The sequence below is a fragment of the Humulus lupulus genome, chromosome 9 (genome assembly GCF_963169125.1).
Source record: "Humulus lupulus chromosome 9, drHumLupu1.1, whole genome shotgun sequence".
Lineage (NCBI taxonomy): Eukaryota > Viridiplantae > Streptophyta > Magnoliopsida > Rosales > Cannabaceae > Humulus > Humulus lupulus.
The window spans coordinates 65,919,654-65,942,798 of NC_084801.1; the positions used below are offsets into that span (position 1 = coordinate 65,919,654).

Consider the following 23,145-nt stretch of genomic DNA (forward strand, 5'->3'; position numbering starts at 1 on the left):
GATGCTCGGCCTATCCTAGCTCTCCACCGAGCTTTTCCCCAAGAAAAACGGAAAGGAACGGTGCAAGAACGCACAAACCGTTCCTTGAGAAAACCCCCCCTGTTTTCTCTCTTTTCTTTCTTTCCTTCTTCTTTCTTTTCTTTTTCTTTCAGCATTCCCTCTCTCTATAAAGCCTTATAAAAACCTATCTCCAAAAGCCAAATGACCAAAACGCCCTCCCTATAAATTCTAAATCCTTTTGTTCAAGTAGGGCCATTTTAGTCATTCACCCAATTCCCGCTAATCCTCAAGTGTCTCTAATATTTTCCCGTTGCTTCCCAATACCTGATAAATCACCAAATAATTATCCCCCATCATCAAAATAAATCTCAATCCATTTCTCTGAATTCCTGTTCATACCCCCAGGCTCGCCCCGAGCTGGGTATAAATTCCTGTCAACACTTTCCGCTAGCCTGCTCACTGGGATCGCCTCGAGTCACAAAGCACAGATACATCCACATACCACTGTGGCCTCAACAATCAACACATAACAATACAGTTACGCCCAATCATGGCCAAAATTACAATTATGCCCTTCTAACACGATCCGGGCCTACATGCACTCTAACTTACATAGTCATGCATCTCAGATAAACAAATAGTCATATAACATGCTTTAAATCACATCCATGCATTTAAATCATTAAAATCACACATAAATCCCATCATGCCCTCCTGGCACGCTAATCAAGGCCCTTAAGCCTTATTAGCGAATTTGGGTCGTAACAGTTTTCCCTCCCTTAGTTCATAAAATAGAAATATCGTATGAACTAAACTTGTAAGAAGAATCATATTAACAATACTAAATACAAAAATAATTCATAGAAAAAAAATAGTTACTATCAGTGAGTGATCTAGGTGTGTAGGACCATATGGCTTAGTGTATAGCAGGAATTATTTTATCATTTTTTGTTTCTTTCCCTTAGTTGCCTAGAAGCAAGGCAACACAGAAAGTAGGATCAATAGGAAACTTCAGAGGCTTTTGATGTCTTCATCTAATGCTTAGAAAAGAAATTATGCATTACTTAAAAGTATAACTATAAGACAGACAAAATAACGAAATACCATACCACTATGGTTACACGGTATGAGTCCTTTAACAGCCTTAGTGAAGCATGAGAACCTATATAGCCAGCTCCACCAGTTACCAGCACATGTGTTACTCCAGCTTCTGGTTTAGAGAACTAGACATAGAAGAAAACCTTAACTTGATCAATTGTTATGCAAATTATGGGACAAGACATTTTATTATTATTATTATTTAAATTTTAATATAAATACTTAATCAAAGTTTATAATGACAAGTCTTAGATTTGCATATAAAATCAGAAACATACCAAGTTGGGAGAACTAAAAATTGGTGACTGTTTGAACCAGAAAATTGAAAGACTAATAAGGAAAGCAGCCAAAAAGATCCTGACAGAAAAGTTGTTCTTCCTCTTTGAATCTACAAAATCCATGCCTGCAAATACCAAAGATTAACCTTAAAATTAAAATCTTAGGACTATTGGGTTGGTTTAATATGCAACTTTTTCGTTTGACTATAAGGAAAAACTCGGGGAATTTTTTTCTATAAAATATTTGTAGCAAACATGTTAAAGATAAATTAACCAAAGATAGAATAATAAACAGAAAAGATCACCACAAAAGACTTTCCAATTTCATAACCCATTATGATCGGATATTCATTAAAGGTCAATACTCAAAACTTAATCAAGTCTATCACAATCCGTAGCAAAAAAATAAAGTCTATCAGAATACCTTAAAACAAAACTATACATACAAAGAGAGGTCAGTTTTGAAATGAGGAAAATTCAAATGAGTTTGATATAAAAAATACACACACAAACCAGAATTTAGATTATGAAGAAACAACAACCCAGAAAGAGATCATTAATGATAATGAGAAAGTACATGATCTAGGATTGAAACACAACCTTAAAAGATCTCCCTTAAGTCAGGGTTAAACCAAAATGAATTGAAATATAGTTTTGGATGAAAAAAAAAAGATGAGAGGAAAAGTTTTTGGTTGATGAGAAAAGTCTGTATGTTTGGCGGGAGAGAGGAGTGATGAAGAATGTAACTTAGAAGTAGGAAAATGAGAGAAAATAACGAAATACCATATAAGTAAAGAAGAGGCTTGGACAAACATATACTAACTCCTTACCATCATAAATTTTATCACTTTTAACCATAAATAAAAAATAAGTAGGATAGAAAAAAGAATAGACAAAAAGAAGGAAACTGAGGCTTTTTAGTACTTTTAATTACTTATGGTTATAAAATTCAGAACTAAATAATGGGTTTATATGAATAATAAATTAGAAAAGTTCCTTCATTTTTCTTTCCTATCCATAGATCGATGAACCAAAAAACAAACAACACCCCTTCATTTTGATGCTGAAACTATATTTTCATGTGGCTGAATTGCAATAATAACTAAGATTCATGTTTAATTTTTTGGTTAGTCTTTACTTTTGTATTTTTTTTAATTTTGATGTTGAATTCATGTCTTTCTATCTTACTTGTAAATAGAATACATCTTCTCAGAGCGAGGAGCAATCAAATGTCAATGTTCAATCAAATTCTCATGTTCATTCCACTCAGGTAATTATGATACTAATTATATGAAAATGATAAAATCTAAAACATATAATATTCAATATAAAATCATTTACTGCTGCTGAATTTGTTATATTGATATATTGTTAGAGTGTCAAGAACCACACATTTGGCTCAAAATGCAAAATATTATATTGGATTGGATCTGGAGAAATTATTGCAGAAGGTTATTTTATCTCAAGTGACCCAAAGGATGAGGTTCACCATGTTCCTCTTGGGCCTAATGCTATGAAAGTGGGGATAGATCTTGTGAGAAAGAATGATGCATTTCTGTGGAGGCCTTCAACAATTATGTCTACTATAGAAGATGCTGTAGGTAGTATAATTGCATGGCCAGCTGATAAAGTTATAATTAGGTAATTAACGTTTTTTATGTACTCTTTTAGTTTACTATAACTTTAAGTTGAAGCATTACTTGTTTAAATTTTGTTGTAGCTAAACAAATGGACTCGCAACAAAGACAAGTGCACAAATGATGATGAATTGAAGGATGGAGCAAGTTTCACGCATGGTTTACTTTTGTGTATCTTGTAATGTTTCTATTTTTCATTTTTGAAGTAAAAATTGTTCAAGATTATAAAACTTTATTATGTTATGCTTTCAAACTTAAGTTAGAACTAAGATCTCATGAAGTAGACACATTCATGGTTTGAATTAGTTATTGTTTAATGTAATACTTATGGTTTATCAATCTATTGAGAATTACATTTTATGATTAATTTTGAATTTTTTTATCAAAATACAATAATGAAAATCTTTTAATTAAAAAAAAACCATATAAGTATACTTATCAAAATAAAATTTAAAATTTTATTACTATATGTTATGATTTAAAAACATATTATAAGCATAAAAAATCGCTATGGTTTATATAATATAACAAACTAAAAATGTTATCAAAATAATCAAATGTAATAGTTGAAAAGTGTTATGAAAAAAGTACAAGATTAAACTTCAAATTTATAATCAAAAACTCTATCTAAATGTTATTATTTGAATATTATAGCACCTAAAAATGTGTTATTGAATAGTTTAAGATAACACCGAACATAACATTCAAAAAATGTTATAGAAAAGACTGGACTTTTAATAACATGGGCTACGTTAGCATTTTCAGAAGTTCTATCAATAGTCCCAGATAGCACTTTTTAAGTGTTATGAATACTATTTTTTCTTGTAGTGAATTCTTGCAAGGAGGGGATAATTGTAACACACTAAGTTGCTAATAAGGTTTAGGACCTTGATTAGCGTGCCTGGAGGGCAATAAGTGAATTAATATGATAATATATGAATTTAAATGAGTATGTGATTAGAATGCATGTTTACGTAGTATAAATATGCATGTGGGCCCCAGTTGCATGATAGGGGTAAATTGGTAATTTTAGCCCGTTGAGGGCATAAATGTGATAATTATGTTATGTTATTTGTACCATGTGGGTGTGATGATATTAATGTGATGCACGTGCCGAGACGGTCCTAGAGAGCTAGATAACACAAAAGTCACAACGGGGTGTTATACCCGGCTTGGGAGGAACCTGGGGGTATTTTGGGGATTTTGTAATTGGGTTCTTGTGAGATAATGGTAACTGGTAATTTGGTAACTCGTGCAACTATTAGTAACCATTGAGAGTAACAGGTTTAGATGGAGAAATGGTAGAATTGTAATGGATAGGAAATGACAAAAGAGCCCTTGAGGTTTAGTTAGGAAAGGGATATTAAAGGAAGGGTAGAATGGTCAATTGGCTGAGAATAGATAAGTTTGAGCTGAAGGGAAGGATGGTTCACGTATAACACTTGGTGATAGTTGGTTTATGCTGAAATTGAAGGAAAACCTATAAGAAAAGAGAAGAAAAGAAAAGAGAAGGTTGAACTTAAAACCTAGGAGGAGGATCATGGGGTTTGAGGCAACCAAAATCAAGTTCAAGCTAGGATTGTTCTGAGGTAAGAGTTATGCTCTGTTTTTGTTTAAATTTAAGTTTGATTTTCAGAGATTAAGTGTGGAATTTAAAGGAAGTATGGCTGGTTTTGCATGAGGATTCAACTAGTTTATCAAGAGGAGTTTGGTTTAAAGATGGGATTGGAGGGAGTTCAAGCTGAGTTATTGATTGAGGTAAGAGTTTAAAACATCTTTGAATTTTCGTATCTGATATGGTTTAAGAATTTGGAAGCATGGTTTAAGTTTCTCAAGTTTTGGTTTAAGTTTCTGGTTTATAGGTTTAAGTGTTTGAAATCTGAAACTCAAGTGTGAATGTTGGGTGAGTTTGTTTGTGATGTTTATAGGTTGTTAAAGGGTTCATTTGGGTTTTTGAATTCATTTTGGGGCTTAGGTACATGCGTGGGATGATTTGGAATGGTTTTGGCTCGAGAAAAACGCAAGGAAAAACCCAGAAATTTGGGTTCGCGAAGGAGCGCCACGACCCTGTTCTTGGGCGCCGCACCGCGAGGTTGCATCAGGATGGGGGAAAGTCGTTGGGCGCCGCTGCCCTTGAAGGGAGTGTCGCGGCCCTAGGCCATTTTTGACAGCCAAAAATTATGTTTTTAGGGCTTTTTCCCAGGGACTCGGGGGGTGGCTCCAATGCATTGTTTTAGGGAATTAGGGGTCCCGAGAGTACGGGATTGGTCCCGGGAAGTGGTTTTGGGATTGATTAGTATTAAAGGATGTTCTATGTGTGTTGTGACTAGGTCTTTGGAGAGGCTCATGTTAGAGGACCGTGCTTGCGGCTTTGGAGCATCGAAAGCTGAGGATACAGGTAAGAGAACTTTAGCACCCGTAGAGCAGGGCTTGGGCCCATAGTTTTGTTGCAGGGCGCGGCCCTAGATTGTATTATTGCTAGGATGTAGCATTACATGAATGATTACGTATTTGGTTGTTATTTGAGTATTCTAAATGTGGAAATAGCATAATGAATGACGAAGGGCCAGGAACGGCGAGGGCCGAGAATGGCAGTGAGGCCGGGAATACCACTTAGCACAGGAAGTACTCGTGGCTAGGGTGAGACCCCAATGGATACATGGGATATCCTTACGGTGTAGACTGAGATCCCAGGCTTTGGTAACGCTTCTGGGACAACATGGCCGTGTATGTGTTAGATTTTATGGACTGTCTGACTAGATATGAGCTATCTGTTGTGATAACTGTATATTTTGCATATGTTATGTACTGTTTGAGTTTTCTTGCTGGGCTTCGGCTCACGGGTGCTCTGTGTTGCAGGTAAGGGCAAAGAGAAAGTCAACCAGCCATGAGTACGGAGAGCGTGGGGGCGACGCGTACATGTTGGGCCTGCCCGACCGCTTGGGTTGGGGGCATTTTTGAGAAATGGCTGTACTAAACTCTGTTTTTTTTTTATATTTTATCCACTGTGTATCTATTTTGAGTTGTAAATGGTTTACAAACCTTGTTTTGGGATCCCAAGTATTGAATAACTGGAACTTTTAATGAAATGAAGTACTTTTAAAGATTACAACCTTGTCTTTTTGTTTAAATCACACTTTTTTTTTAAAACCTCGCTTAGCGAGTTGATTGCACATTTTAAACTTACTTAGTAACGGCTCTAAGGTAGTAGGGCGTTACAGTGCAGGGATTGAATGTTATGATTGCCCGCGATGTGAACATTACCTTGGATCCAGAGACTACTACTTATGGCCAAGCTGTGGACAAGGCCCTTACTGCTGAGAGGGCTGAGGATCAAATATGGAAGGATAGCCATGTTAGGCGCGATGCCAGGAGGATAGTGCCTCCTTTTGTTTGGTTCAGTCGTGGTGGTGGTTCTAGTGAGCAGAAGAGGAAGGCCTTAGATTCCTTTGTTCCTCCCAGCTCAGATTGGAGGGCACGGGGTGCTTCTATTGGCCGTCAGGGTGGCAGTGATAACTGGAGGAGTTTTCCAATGTGTCCGTTGTACAGGCGTCGACACCAGGGTGAGTGCAGGATCTGGGCCTGCTTTGTTTGTGGGAGTGCCAATCATCTAAAGAGGGTTTGCCCTCAAGTTAAGAAGGAGGAGCAGAAGTAGAGTGACAGTCTTGCTGCTGCCAGGGTATACGCTTTGACAGAGACTGAGGCGGAGGCTAGCCCCTCAGTTGTGATAGGTCAGATCTCTAGTGCTAGTTCTCTGTATACTGCATTGTTTGATTCAAAGGCTATCCATTCATTTGTATCTGCTAGAGTGATAGATCAGCTTTGTAGACCTAGTGGTGTGTATGCTAGGGGATTTCAGACTTTGTTGCCAACAAGAGAATTGGTAGTCTCTAGGAAGTGGATTAGAGCATTACCAGTAGAGGTAGATGGTGGGGAGCTGTCTGTTGATTTGATTGAGTTAGAGATGGATGACTTTGATATGACTCTGGGGATTGATTGGTTATCCAAGTTTGGGGCAACGATTGACTACAAGCGCAGAATGGTGACCTTTGAACCAGAAGGGGAGGTACCATTCGTGTTTGTGGGGACAGTTAGTGGACTGCGTGTACCAATGATTTCAGCGTTAAGGGCTAGGGACCTGATGCAGGAAGGTTGCATAGGATTCCTGGAAAGCGTTGTGGATACTTCTAGGGTGGCGTCGGTTGGACCGGGAGAGACTAGATTGGTGTGTGAGTTTCCGGATTTGTTTCCAGCAGATCTGCCAGGGTTGCCGTCGCAGCGGGAGATTGACTTTGTTATAGAATTGGTACCAGGAGCGGAGCCAGTATCTAGGACTCCTTATAGTATGGCTCCGATGGAGTTTAAGGAGTTGACGATTCAGTTGCAGGAGTTACTCGATTTGGGCTTCATTAGACCGAGTTTCTCGCCATGGGGTGCTCCAGTGTTGTTTATTAAGAAGAAGGATGGGTCCCTTAGGATGTGTATCGATTATAGGGAGCTGAACAAGTTAACCATTAAGAACAAGTATCCACTGTCTAGGATCAACGATTTATTTGATCAGCTACAGGGAAGAACAGTGTTTTCCAGATAGATCTCCGATCAGGTTACCATCAGTTAAGGATTAAAGAGGAGGACATACCAAAGACGGCTTTCCGAACGAGGTATGGACACTATGAATTCCTGGTTATGTCCTTTGGATTAACCAATGCCCCAGCAGCCATCATGGACATGATGAATAGGGTTTTCAAGGATTATCTAGACAAGTTTGTGATTGTATTCATCGACGACATTCTAGTGTACTCTTAGTCAGAGGCAGAGCACGAGCAGCATCTGCGGTTGGTTCTACATCGGTTAAGAGAGCATAAGTTATATGCTAAGTTCAGTAAGTGTGAGTTCTGGTTTCCACAAGTTACATTCCTGGGTCATATTGTCAGTAAGGAGGGGATTCTGGTTGACCCAAGTAAGATTGAGGCGGTCAGAGATTGGCCTAGACCAAGCAATGTTCCTGAAGTGAGAAGTTTTCTAGGTTTAGCAGGGTACTATCGGCGGTTTGTTGAGGGGTTCTCCAGAATAGCTACGCCATTGACAGAACTGACAAAGAAGAACACAAGGTGTGTCTGGACGGATAGATGTGAGAACAGTTTTAAGGAGTTGAAGCGGCGATTGATCACTGCGCCAGTGCTTAGCTTGCCGACAGAGAATGAAAAGTATGTGGTTTACTGTGATGCATCCAGACAGGGTTTGGGGTACATGCTGATGCAAGCTAGTAAGGTGATAGCCTATGCATCGAGACAGTTAAAGGATTATGAGCAGAGATATCCTACGCATGACCTGGAGTTAGCAGCGGTGGTGCTTGCACTTAAGATTTGGATACATTATCTTTATGGTGAGAGGTGCGATATTTACACCGACCATAAGAGCCTAAAGTATTTCTTTACTCAAAAGGATCTTAATATGCGCCAGAGGCGGTGGCTGGAGTTGGTTAAGGATTATGATTGTGATATCCTATACCATCCTGGGAAGGCTAATGTAGTGGCTGATGCATTGATTCGGAAGGGCCCAGGAGAGTTGTTCAGTTCGAGGCAGATATCTGATAAGTTAGCTGAGGAGATGACCAGAGCAGGTATAGAGTTGGTGGTTGGTCAGTTGGCCAACATCACACTTTGGTCTACACTCCTTTAGAGGATCAAGGAAGCGCAGGGGAAAGATTCCCAACTGCAAGGTCATAGGGAGAGTGCCCTAGTCGGAGTGACTATGGACTTTTCCATTACGAAGATGGGGTTACTGAGGTACAAGGGTCAGATCTGTGTTCTGATGGATCCTGACATCCGCCGAGAGATCTTGGATGAATCGCATACCACTCCCTATTCTTTACACCCGGGTACGACGAAGATGTACCAGGACTTGCGAGCTCTATATTGATGGTCGGGCATGAAGAGGGATGTGGTGGACTATGTGGCTAAGTGCTTAACTTGCCAGCAGATTAAGGCTGAGCAACAGAGGCCAGCAGGGTTGTTGCAGCCTCTGGGGATCCCATAATGGAAGTGGGAAGATATTACTATGGACTTTGTGGTTGGGTTACCGAGAACTGTGGGACAACATGACTCGGTGTGGGTGATTGTGGATAGGTATACCAAGTCCGCCCACTTTTTGCTTGTTAGGACAACTTATACTGTGGAGCAGTACGCTGAGTTGTATGTGAAGGAGATTGTTCGACTTCATGGGGCTCCGAGGTCGATAGTATCCGACAAAGACCCACTTTCACTTCCAAGTTTTGGGAGAGTCTGTAGAAGGCTATGGGCACGCAGCTACGGTTTAGTACTGCTTATCATCCTCAGACGGATGGGTAGTCTGAGAGGACGATTAAGATATTGGAAGATATGGTGCGAGCCTGTGTGCTTGACTTTGGGGGATCGTGGATGAAGTATCTCCCTTTGATCGAGTTCTCGTACAACAACAGTTATCAGGCGACCATTGGTGTGGCTCCGTACGAGATGCTTTATGGAAGGAAGTGTAGATCACCTACTCATTGGGATGAGACAGGTGAGAGGAGGTACCTGGGTCCAGAGATGATTCAGAGGACCAATGAGGCGATTGAGAGGATTAGAGCGTGTATGCTCACCTCCCAGAGTCGACAGAAAAGTTATTCAAACCTAAAGCGTAGGAATGTAGAATTTCAGGTTGGTGATCATGTGTTCCTTAGGGTTTCACCCATGAGGGGTGTGAAACGATTTGGTGTTTGGGGCAAGTTGAGCCCTAGGTTTGTTGGCCCCTTCGAGATTCTAGAACGAGTTAGAGAGGTAGCTTACAGGTTAGCGATGCCTCCAACTTTATCAGGGGTTCATGATATTTTCCATGTATCCATGCTCCGGAAGTATATGTCAGATTCAACGCATGTTCTAAGTTTTGAGAATCTAGAGCTTGATCAGAATTTTTCTTATGAGGAGAAGCCGGTTCAGATTCTTGACCGGAAAGATAAAGCCTTGTGGAGCTAGACCACCGCCTTGGTGAAAGTGCTGTGGAGAAACAGCAAGGTTGAGGAGGCGACATGGGAACTTGAGATAGAGATGAGGGAGCGGTACCTCGAGTTGTTCAAGTAATTTTGAGGATGAAATTTCTGTAAGGAGGGGATAGTTGTAATGACCCGAATTTGCTAATCAGGCTTAGGGCCTTGATTAGTGTGCCTCGAGGGAAATAAATGGATTAATATGCTAATATGTGGGTTTATGTGTATATATGATAATGATGGATGTTTAGTTGAGTTAAATGTGCATGTGGGCTCAGTTTGGATATTAGGGGCATAAATGTGATAAATGTTATATATATGTGATATGTCTGTGCAGCACGATCCGAGACAGTCCTGGGGAGCGGTTAGCCAGAGAGTCACAACGGGGTTGAGATTCTGACTCAGGGTGAGTTGAGGGGTAATTTGGGTACTAGGTGTGTTATGGGATTATCGGGACATGAAAATAAATATTTGGAGATATATTTGAGGATAGAATGTCTAGGCGGGAATATTGGGGAAATTTACCATTTTGCCCTCGGGGACGTTTTGGTACCCCGAGCCTTGAGGTAACCACATAGACTTAAGCTGAATAAAACAAAAAGGAAGAATTAATTAGAATCTTTGGGAACTGACTTACACCTTTCTTCTGAACTAAGGATAGCTTCTCACCATTCCTATCTCTCTCTCCTTCATTCTCTAAGAAACAACTCAAGGAAATTTTTGTGTAAGCTAGCTTAAGCAAGGAATTGGGTTGAGGAAACTTAGGAGCTTGGAGCTTGGGGATTGAGGATCAACTTCAGGGATTGAATTCAGCAAGGGGTAAGCTTTAATTATAAGATTATGCTTAGATTTGCTGCTGGTTTGTAAGAGTTGCATGTTGGTTGAGTTTGATCTGTCTTAAGTGTTTTAGTTGAGCCTTGGAGTAGGATTCAATGGGGTTTTGATGTGGATATTGAGCAAGAATGTGTGTGGTAATTATCTGGGTTTGTTAGATAAGTTTTGAGTGAGTTAGCTTGAGGAAAATGCAAGGAAGGTGATGGAAAATTCTGGGTTCGGAGGTGAGGACTGCAGCCCTAGGATGGGCGCGCCGCGACCCGTGTGTGCGCGCGGCCGTGTGTGGCCGAGGAGTTCATGCACGCCGTGGCGCTTGGTGCGCGCGCCGCGGCCCGTGTGTGTTGTAGGGGTGTGCTAGACTCTATTTTGAGGCTAGCCGTGGCTCTTGTTGGTGGGGTCGCGGCTCTTAGTGGTAGTCTGCATTTTTAAGGGTGTTTAGGCTTGGGAATTCAACGGGTAAGGCTCAGGATGGATTCTATCACCCGGATTGATAGAATTCAAGGTCCCGGAGGTTAGGGTTATGGCTCAAAGTTATTTATTGGATTAGAACTTAATGGATGGATATTGTTAATGTGTTGTGACTAGGGTTTCGGCGAGGCTTAAGCTAGAGGACTGTGCTCGGGACATCGGTGCTCGGAGAGCTCGGGATTCAGGTAAGAAAACCCCTGTTCCCATAGAGCTTTTATGCAAGGCTGAGCCCAATGTGTTTGAATAGAACTGGTATGCAGGGCTGGGCCCAATAGGCTTCAACTGCGGGGCGTAGCCCTTTAACTGAATATGCTAGAATTCTGTAATTGCTTGTTATGATATGTATGCTATTATGTGAATGATCAGCAGGAGCCGGGAATGATATAGGCCGAGAACGGCTAGGTCCAGGAACGAAGAAGGGCCGGGAACGGCGTTAGGCACGTAGAGTGCAAGGCCGAGTACGGCAAGGGGCCGGGAGCAGCGTTGAGCATGTGGATTGCGAGTTTCTAGGGCGAGTCCCTAGAAGGATACCTGGGATATCCTCACGGCGTGGTCCGCGAACCCAAGGCTTGGTAAACGCCTGGGGCTGCTAGGTCGTATGATTTTAGCCCATTGGCGGCCTGTGTATATGCTTGATATATGTGTTGCATATGTTATCTGTTTGTGGGTTTTCTTGCTGGGCTTCATCTCACAGATGCTTTGTGGTGCAGGTAAGGGTAAAGAAAAGGTCAGCCAACCTTGAGTGTAGCAGGCGTGAGGCCGCGTGTACATGTTCGGCCAACCTAGTTGCCACAGCCAGTGGATTTTGGGAGATGTTTGTAAATAAACCTAGATTTTGTCGTTTAGTCGACTTGGTTCAATTTATATGTTGTAAATGATTCTAAACTGTATTTTGGGATCCCAGAAGTCAAACTTTTATGATTTTCAATGAAATAAAGTTATTTCTAAAGTTTTTCCTCTCTTTATAGCTTAATTACACTATTTGATCTAAAACCTCGATTAGCGAGTTGAAAGCACGTTTTTAAACTCACTTAGTAACGACTCTAAGGAAGTAGGGTGTTAGAACTAGTGTGGGCAATTCTCAACACATGAGATAGAAACAGAGAGAAGAAGAGAAAATAACAAAGATGCTTAGAAAAGGACTTGTGTTTAGAGAGAATCTAAAACCTATCAGAAAATCTGACTTCTTCATTATGAACATGTGTTTTGACTTATCTCTAAGCACTCCTTTTGTAGACTCCATTAAGCCATTTAATTTAATTAAAAAATCAATAAAATAATAGCCAATTAATAGCTCTAGGTCGAAATTAGCATGGCCTTTAGGCCCGTGAAATTTCCCATTTGATTATAAGTCTTTTAGACTTAAAATCAAGGTCTGTATTATTTTCTATTGAATTAATCAATTAAATAATCATCTAAATCCTTTATCAAATTAATTATTTTTAATTTGAACCTTCATTTAACATTTTTATTAATTTAGATACCAATTTATGTTAATTAATAAATTTTCCATAATTTCTCTTTTCTTCTAAAAAAATACATAGCTCAGTGAAATTATCCAAAATTGACCTGGTCAACTTTGATAATTCTAATTAATAATCAAATAAATTAATTGAAACTATCTAGATGATTTTATCCAAGGTAGAATGGGGACCATGGGCCTATGAAATCAAACTCCAATAAGTTATCATAAATCTAACAAATAAATTTACTAACTTATTAATTCTTCGTGACTCCACTAAAGACTCGGAATTGCACTCTTGAATTCATAGAACGCTCTATAACAAATATAGATACGCTATTAATTATCCATTGTTTCAACCACAATTGTCACTCAATCCTCTATAGTTGGTCTACAATGAGATAGGACTAAAATACTTTTTTACCCGTCATTGTATTTTATCCTTAAAACACTTAGTTCCTTGTAAATGATATTTTAGTAAACTAATTTAATTACTGAAATGAGATTTCTATCATTTAAAACCTTGAACCAAACTAAAAGGAAACCATTGTATCACTTCTTCATCAGAAGTTATAGATGGTCATATCTATAATTAACACTCCCACTCAATTATACTACCGAGTACCCAAGATGTAAGTATGGGCTAATCCGTAGGGTAACCTGGTAATGAACAAGTCAAAGAACTCAAATAATAGAATCAGTTAGAATACTAACCACTCAGAATTGAGATTGACTTGACCTATGGTCAACTATATTATATGACTAGAATAAATAATAACGGTATGTTTACTTATCTTATCAACTATCAATATCGGTCCAGTCTGATGTAACAAATACATCCGATCTTATCCACTTTGCTAATGTTCGGGAAAGAACATAACACTCTAATGTGTAAGTAGATCATATCGTAGATTGGCAAGTCAGTGTAAATCCTGTGCATTGACTAATCTTAGGACAAACTTATTTTGAACATATAATCATATTTATATTGCACTGTGATTACATCTCTATAAATAAGATTAGCTATATGCTCAGGATTTAATAGAAGTTTGTATTAAACAAATAATCATGAAAATAAAACATGTGAGCAAAATGATTGACCAAGTCAAAAAATGATTTCTTATTCTTTTATTGATAATAAAATGAGATTACAAAGAATTTGGGTTTTAATTAGATCATAAAACGCCAACAAACTCCCACTTGCACTAATTGAAACGAATGCCTTAATTCTACTAATCCCATTTCCTTGATATGCTTATCAAATGTAGCTTCTAGTAGTGTCTTTGTAAACGAATCTGCAAGATTGTCTTCAATTGCAATCTTCATAACCTTCACATCTCCCCTGGCCACATATTCTCGAATAATGTTGTTGACCCTGATTTTGGTCACTAGACACGAAGTCAAAATTGCTTGATGTGGACAGATATGTTGGAATGAGAATATTGACAAAAACAATAAAACTCACAGGAATTTATAGTGGTTCAGCCCCAGAATCTGGTAATAACCTACGTCCACTTGAGTTGTTATTGATATAAGATTCAAAGGAGTGATCAAAGAACTAGGGTTCAATGAGTTTCACAAACCTCTGAAGAACAAAACAATATATCGAATGTGATAGCTCTAATACACTTGTAAAACTCTAATCTCAAATAATTAGAAAGCCAAAAGTCCCTTCCTTGAGCTATCTTTCTCTATTTATAGGCTCAAGGAAGATTACATTAATTTGTTACAGATATTCTTTCCTAAATAATCGGATACTCAGGAAATCATGGGAGATAATTTCGGATATGATTATAATTGCGTAAGATTTTCTCCAAATATAGCGAGTATACGACCAAGCTGGTCGTATATAAAGATTGAGCGTTGCACCATAGACATCTTTCTGGTCGATGGTCGAACAAGACTTCTGCCAGATGTCAGCCACGTGTACCAAATGCCTGCCATGTCATCCATGCTTGTTTTTTGGATAACATTTGCCCCCCAAGTTTGTTTAGTGCGACCAGAAATAAAGAAACTTTAGGGAAACAACCGTTCATATGCCCCACGAAATCTGTCAGAATCCTCGTGCGTTTTTGAGAACCGTGACATAAATATGTCTAATCAAGCCTTTTTCAGTTTTCAAGAAATCAATTCGATGGCTTATACACTCCCCCACGTTTCGAAAATGGGAAAGTCATGATTGCCACTTTTTTCTATACTTCAGCCTCTATAAGTAACCTCTTTATCTTTCTTATAATTCTTTACTCAGCATTCCACTCAAGAACTTCAAGAACTTTGCTTCAGAGCCCAGAATTTTGAAACCATTCAGACGTCCTGCTGAAGATCTTTCTGACTCAAAATTTTTATATTTCTGAATCTCCATCTTTGCCCAGGTAATTACTTAGTCTTTTAAACTCTTCATGATGCCATGCATGATGTTACTGTGCTCTGTGATTTCCTGCGTTTTTTAGTAGAATTTTATGAAGATTTTGTATAAACCATCTAATGCTTGGTAAGAAAGTGTATTTCTGCTTTATATAAGTTAGGAGTTAGTTTGATAGTAAGGATCATAGGCTTAGGGCGTAAGATCGACGTAAAAATTCAATCTTTAAGCTAGTTGAAAAAACTGGGTTTTTTCCCGCCCTTTAGGAGTTGAAAAAGTTCCTTTTCAGAAAACATTTTATTTCCTTTCTGATCCATTTTTCAAACTGCTAGCACCAAACTTAGTGTATGGGTAAGATGTTGCTGGTCAATAGACGCGAGCAACGTTATCCCAATCTCCCACGTAACTCCACAGGCTATGTGTCTTTCTCCTCCTTTGTCTGTTTGTAGTTCATATGCAAGACCCTTGGGGAGGAGAAAGACCCATTGAAGATGACCTCCTAGCTCAGCTGCTTGAAGGAAAAGAAAACCCCTCTACTCTAATACCAGATATCCCTTTCTCTCATCCTAGCCCAAACCCTTCTCTAGTTCCAATCCAAAGAATGACTCGAACAAAAACAAAAGCTCAAAAAAGAAAAACCCCTAACTCATCAGGCCAGCCTACTACTGATGCCCCCTCGACCAGTGGTCGAGGTGAAAATGTTCCTGATGCCAATGTACAAAGGCATGCCCGTCCCCGACACGCTGCTCAGCCGGATGTCGAGTGGCATGTTGTTCTCCAAAGTAGAGTGATGATGCGGATGATCGCCAACTACTTAAATAAGTATAAACTGACAGGGGTGACCCTGGTCAGACCTTCCATCGACCAGAGGGCAAACCTGCTAGGCGGGACCTACATCGCCTAGTCGCGATTTCACATTGAGGCAGGTGCCACTTTGCCTCTCCACTCATTCTTTCAAGGGGTGGCAAATTACTTTGGAGTTGCCCCTTTCCAAATTACTCCAAATGGGTATAGAATGCTGGCCGCACTCTATATCCTTTACAAACTCAAAAAATGGCCAGAGCCCACTCCCCACAAGGTCAACTTTCTTTTTGACCTTAAGTCCAACCTTAACCAAGAAGGTACGGGGTTCTTCCACTTTTGTCATCAAGAAACTGGGCGCACTTTCTTGTCCGACACTACTCACATCTCCAATGTGGGGAGGTACCACCAGGAATACTTTCTTACTCCCGACTTAGCCGCAAACAACTTGGCCTTCACCCGAGGAGGTAAAAATTCTTACATCACTAGCTTCTTCGCTTAGTGTTTTTCTTCCACAATGTCTTGACATTTCACTGTGTTCCAGATCCATGGTTACGTCCAATCCCAACTCCAGGGATGGAGTCAAGGGCGACACTCTTAGCCTGGATGACGAATGCTGATAAGTGTGTCAAAAATTTAGTTACTGAGGCTAACCTTAGACTGGTCGGCCTCTGGAATCCCCAGCCTGCGACGAGCGAACCTTCGGCGGAAAATTCCCAAGCCGAAGTGGAACCCGAGCAGCAACCCCAAGCGTCTCCGCGGAGGAGACCAACTGGGGTTATGATCAGGGAACCTGCCACCCCTCATCGAGCAGAGAAACCCTTGGCTCCTGAGGGCAAAGGAAAACAAAAGGCTGCTGAGCCTACCAAACTTTCTGACAACTCGTCGGATGAAAACGGTATAATAATCTCGCTTTTAAATCATTTGCCAATTCCCTCTCATCTATTTGATAGGGATGGCAACTTTAGGAATGCTCCCTCCTTAAATTCAGATTTCATCCAGGAACTAGGTAGTTTAGTAAATAATGTTACGACCAGTAGTTGTATCGCGGGTACTTTACTTGTAATCGTTTTACTTTTATTCTTTTATCCTCCATGACCATTTAGTCTTACTGTTTTCGTTGCTTCCTTTTGTGCAGGTATGGACTCTGAGGACGTCTTTGAGCACTATCAAGCTGCTGCTGCCTCTTCTGTCCCGAAGAAGGATAGAAAGAGGGCTCGAGGGGAAAGCAGCAAGACCCCCTCGAAGAAGGCTCGACCAGAAGATGCTCCAGCCACCGCCCCTTCCAAGGAGAACTCACCACCTCCGCCCCCTTCCGAGCAGACGACTCCCACTTCTGTTAATCATCAGCCTTCTTCTAAAGTTGCTGACAAGGAGGCACTGGACACCTCGCCCGAAGGCTCCCTGCCCAGCTTCGTGGTCGGCTCAGCCAGGGAGAGGATATATAAGCTCTCGAAGCACAGACGCAGCCAGGCTACCATTACTGAAACTGCCTCAATGGAGGCTGATCAAGTCATCAACAGAGGGATGAACGAGATAGTTAGCGTCAGTTATCTCCTCCTACTTTATCATTTATGTCTGATTTCTTTTCCTTACTTTATCTCATTCTTTTTCTTCTGGGGCTGCTAACTTTAACTGCTGGCTGGCGCCGTGTTGGGGCATTGGTTTCTCGGGGAAAGAACTTCGACTCCAGGCTTTCCCAGACTAAGCAAGCATTTGAGGCTTACTACAACAAGCTGCTCAAGGAGAATAAGGAGCTGTCCAAACAGAATGAACAACTGTGAGAGGACAAAGCTACTCTCACCAAGGAGCTTCTGGACGCCCAAGATGCCTTGAAGAAAGCCAATGACTCCCGGGAAAAATTCAGGGAAAGTGCCAACCTCAACACTCAAGCATGTAATCAGCTTGAGCTTGATATGATCGCTAGCAGGCAGGAGACGAGGGCGCTTGAAAAGCGAGTGCAGGAGCTCGAGGAGGACGGGGCCAAGAATTTGAAGAAGTACAAGGAGGCCACTCGCCTCTGCTTCTACGAATTCTGGAAGCACAACCAGGAGGCCAACATCAACTACTTGTCCGAGCGATTGAAGAGGACTCTGATGGCGCAGTGCGCCATTCGGCTGGAAGAAGAAGAAAAGGCCAAAGTGCCTGCCTCCCCAGAGATTTCCTTAGCAGGGGGGATTGATGGTGCTGGTGCTGAAGCTGGTCCTCCGATCGACCAAGGCACTCCTCCCAACACTCAGGATCCTTAATAATTTTTCTGTTTTCTCTTTTTATTTCGTTTTCATGGCCCACAGGTCGTATTGTAAAGACAATTTGTTTTTATTGCAGCAAGGGCAGCTTTTTTACTTTTAATTAAACAATTACATCCAGCAGTACTGCTCGCAGTGTAAAAGAATGCCTTTTGATATTATAATATTTTTTTCTATTATAACATCTGTTCGCATGATCGAACTTAGCATCGTACTTTGGCTTGATTTAACAAAATATAAATTTTGAAAAATACTCTAAGTACCGTAGCATGCTTTCACTCATTTTGTTCATGTGTTTACATACCTCTTGGTATGCTTTGCTATCGTTGTACCTTATATGCCCCCCAAGTGATCAAGGAGCTTTAGGTCCTTGGTCACTTGCCTTGACCACGACCTATGCGAACAATACTGCTCGGTAGGAAATTCAACACTTTATAATACAGCAAAACAACACACTTAATGAACAAATACTTGTAAAAAAAAATTTACAAAGGTTGGCAAGAATGACTGGCTGCACACAGTCCCTTATAATTCTCATATTAAAATGGACTAAACATGTCTTTACGAGTGATCTTAAAAAGATCTTGCACTGATAAGCGATTAGCCATACAACGTGGCTAACCCTTTTTCAAAACATGTAAAAAGTAAAAATTACTACAAGCCAATCCTTTAAAAAGGACTGTTTATTGATAATACTTGCGCAGGTGTTCTCCATTCCAATAGCGTGGAACGAGATCTCCATTTAAGCGTGCAAGCTTGTAAGTGCAATGATGAAGGACTTCCTCAATCTGGTAAGGTCCTTCCCAGTTTGGACCGAGCACTCCAGCAGTTGGGTCGCAGGTGTTTAAGAAAACTCATCGTAGTACTAGGTCTCCGACATTGAATTTTCTTTCTTTCACCTTTGAGTTAAAATACCGGGCGACCTTTTGCTGGTATGCAGCTACTCGTAGTTGGGATCTTTCTCATTTCTCTTCAAGTGAGTCTAGGGACTCCATCATCAGTTGGCTATTCTGGTCTTGGTCGTATGTAATTCGTCGATGTGAGGGGGGATCTAACTCGACGGGCAACATAGCTTCATACCCGTACGCTAAGGAAAATGGGGTATGACCTGTCGCTGTTCGATGAGAAGTTCTATACGACCAGAGTACTTCAGGCAGCTTTTCTGGCCATGCTCCTTTAGCGTCTTCAAGTCTTTTCTTCAGGGTATCTTTAAGTGTTTTGTTCACTGCTTTGACCTGCCCATTTTCTTATGGATGTGCAACTGAAGAAAATCTTTTAACGATCTTGTGCCTCTCACAGAAGTCTGTGAATAAGTCGCTGTCAAACTGGGTGTCGTTGTCTGAGACAATTTTTCGAGGCAAACCATATCTGCAAACAATTTTCTTGATGACGAAGTCAAGAACTTTCTTGGTCGTTATGGTAGCTAGCGGCTCAGCTTCGGCCCATTTGGTGAAGTAGTCGACCGCTGCGACTGCATACTTTACTCCACCCTTCCCTGTTGGCAGGGATCCAATCAAGTCTATACCCCATACTGTGAAAGGCCAAGGACTCTGCATCTACTTTAACTCGTTGGGAGCTACGTGTGGGATCTTGGAAAATCTTTGACACTTATCGCATTTTCGCACAAACTCCATTGAGTCTTCGTTCATAGTCGGCCAGAAATAGCCCTACCTTAGAATCTTTTTTGCCAAACTTTGCCCCCAGCGTGATCCCTGCAGAAGCCTTCATGCACTTCCCTCATCAGTTCTTTAGCCTTTTCTGGTGTAATACATCTGAGCAGTGGCATGGAGTATCCTCTTTGGTACAGAATACCATCGACTAGTATGTACCTAGCAGCCTGTCATTGAAGAGTTCTGGCTTTGTTTCTATCTGCCGGTAATACACCATTCGTAAGATACTCCAAGTATGGTGCCATCCATGTATCCTCCATCCTGATTTCCATATTGGTTTTGTCTGCTCGTATGCTCGGCTGGCACAATCTTTCTACTGGCACAATATTCAAAGTGTCAGCGTCTTTCGCACTTGCGAGTTTGGCTAAGGCATCTGCGTTCGAATTCTGATCCTGAGGTATTTGCTGGAGGTTATACTTCTAGAACTCAGCCAACAGATCTCTAGTTTTATTTAAGTAGGCCACCATTTTGAGGCCTCGTGCTTGATATTCCCCTAGGACCTGATTCACTACCAGCTGTGAATCACTGTAAATATCCAATACCTTTATACTCATGTCTTTCGCCAATCTTTACCCAGCGAGGAGTGCTTCATATTCGGCTTCTTTATTTGATGCAGTGAAGTCTAACCTAATAGCGCAGTGAAATCGATGCCCTTCTGGCGTTATCAATATCACTCCCGCTCCTGCGTGAGATTTGTTGGACGATCCATCCGTGAATAACTTCCTTGAAGGAGCTTCATCTTGGGGCTCAAGGACACTAAACTCTTCATACTGCTCGTTGTCTGGGAGCTCAGTGAACTCGGCAATAAGATCAGCCAAGACTTGTCCTTTTATTGCTGCTCGCGGTGAATATGCAATATCGAACTGCCCGAGTTCGACTGCCCATTTTAATAAACTCCCAGCCGCCTCTGGTTTTTGCAGGACTTGCCGAAGGGGCTGGTCAATTAACTGCAATGGGATGGCCTTGGAAGTAAGGACGTAGTTACCTTGAGGCCAAGATTAAACAATAGGCTAACCTCTCGATGGGAGGATACCTTAACTCTGCTTCGATTAGCCTCTTGCTTACATAGTAAACCGCCTTTTGTACGCCTTCTTCTTCTTGTACTAGTACCGCACTAGCAGCAACTTCAGTGATCGCCAGGTAAATGAACAAAGTTTCTCCGTCCATGGGTTTTGATCAAACAGGAGGCTGTGCCATGTGGGCCTTTAAGTCCTGGAAAGCCTGATCGCAGTCTCCTGTCCATTCGAACTTCTTGTTGCCTCTAAGTTGATTGAAGAAAGGGACGCATTTATCCGTCGACTTGGAAATAAATCTACTTAGTGCGACAATTCTTCCAGTTAAACTTTGCACATCCTTGATTTTCATTGGAAATTTCATGTCGATCAGGGCTTTTATCTTTTCGGGGTTCGCCTCGATTCCTCTTGAATTAACAATAAACCCCAAAAATTTCCCTGATCCTACTCTGAAGGAACATTTGAGAGGATTTAATTTCATCTGATACTTGTTCAAAACGTTGAAACACTCTTGTAAATCCTTCACATGTCCTTCTGCTTTTTTCGACTTTACCAGCATGGCGTCCATGTACACCTCCATGTTCACTCCTATCAACTCCTTAAACATGTGGTTAACCAATCGCTGGTAAGTCACACCTGCATTTTTCAGTCCGAAGGGCATTACTTTATAACAATATATCCCCGTATCAATCCGAAAGCTGGTGTGATCCTCGTCAGGGGGATGCATACTGATCTGATTGTATCCTGAGTATGCATCCATGAAGGAGAGGATCTCATGTCTTGCAGTTGCATCGACCAGCTGGTCGATCCTTGGGAGTGGGAAGCAATCCTTTGGGCAGGCTTTATTGAGGTCTGTGAAATCCACAAAGGTTCGCCATTTTCCATTAGGCTTGGGAACCAGAACGGGATTAAAGACCCACGATGGATAGAATGCCACCCTGATGAACCCATTCTTCTTTAGTCTTTCGACTTCTTCCTTTAAGGCTTTCGATCTATCTTTATCGAGCAGCCTTCTTTTCTGTTGCACGGGTGGAAAACTCTTGTCAACATTCAGGACATGGCTGATAACTGCAAGATCTACCCCAGCCATGTCTTTGTGTGACCAGGCAAAGACTTCCTGGTTCTTTTGCAAAAATTCCACCAGTGCATGCTTTGTGGTTGCTTCTAAGTTTTTCCCGACCTTCACAACTCTGGTCGAGTCTTTTTCGTCAAGTTGGACCTCTTCCAAGTCCTCGACGGGTCCAACATTTTCTTCAAAATCCCCAAAGCGAGGATCTAAATCCCTATCCTCACTTTGGGCAACACCCTATTTGGTGATTCCATTACCGGATTGGGCTGGTGTATCAATACCCATCTGCAACCTATATATGGGAGTGCTCTTCGACGTTCCCTTCTTCGCCTTTGTGACTGAGGCATTGTAGCACTCCCTTGCTTCTCTCTGATTACCCAACACGCATCCTACCCCTGCGTCTGTCGGGAATTTCATGGCCAAGTGCCATACTTAGGTGACAGCCCGAAGATCAACCATTATGGGCCTTCCAATGACAGCATTGTACGTCGAAGGACAATCGACTACTATAAAAGTAGCGAGTAATGTCCTGGTAGCAGGCGCTGTACCTACTGTGACTGGAAGTCTGATTGACCTTGCTGGGGCGAGTCCCTCGCTTGAGAAGCCGTAAATTGTTTGGTTGCAGGGTTCCAAGTCCTTAACGGACAACTTCATGAGTTCCAGCGAAGATTTGTATAGGATGTTCACTAAACTTCCTATATCAACTAGTACTCTTTTCACCATCATATTGGCGATTTGAACATCCACGACCAGCGGATCGGAATGTGGGAACCGGACATGCTGGGCGTCGCCATCATCAGAGAAGGTTATCAAACAATCCTCTGACTGAGCCTTCTTTGATGCCCTGTCCTCCACAGTCATCATCTCGATGTCCTGGTCATGACGTAGGGTCCGAGCATATCATTCCCTTGCCTTTCCACTGCTTCCCGCGAGGTGCGGGCCTCCGCAGATGGTGAGTAGAGTGCCAGATACGGGGTCAGGCTGCAAAGGTGGCGAGCGTTGGCGTGTGGGCACATGCTCGTTGCCACCTAGAGCCTCTCGTTGGGAATTTCCCGAGGCCCGTACATATCTTCTCAAATGTCCTTGTCTAATAAGGAACTTGATTTCATCCTTTAGCTGGTTTCATTCATTTGTATCATGTTCGTAGTCGTTATGATAACGACATAACTTGGTAGTGTCTCTCTTTGAAATATCCTTT

General features: G+C 41.3%; 1 long non-coding RNA gene across 1 annotated transcript; it reads right to left on the reverse strand.

The window, feature by feature from the left end:
• Positions 1–1,108: 1,108 nt before the first annotated feature.
• On the reverse strand, positions 1,109–2,060 carry LOC133801069 (uncharacterized). The gene is made up of 3 exons (XR_009876724.1): positions 1,977–2,060; positions 1,377–1,501; positions 1,109–1,223 (listed from the first exon to the last, which is right to left on the reverse strand). It is a non-coding gene; the product is annotated as an uncharacterized LOC133801069 (long non-coding RNA).
• Between the last annotated feature and the right edge of the window lie 21,085 nt (positions 2,061–23,145).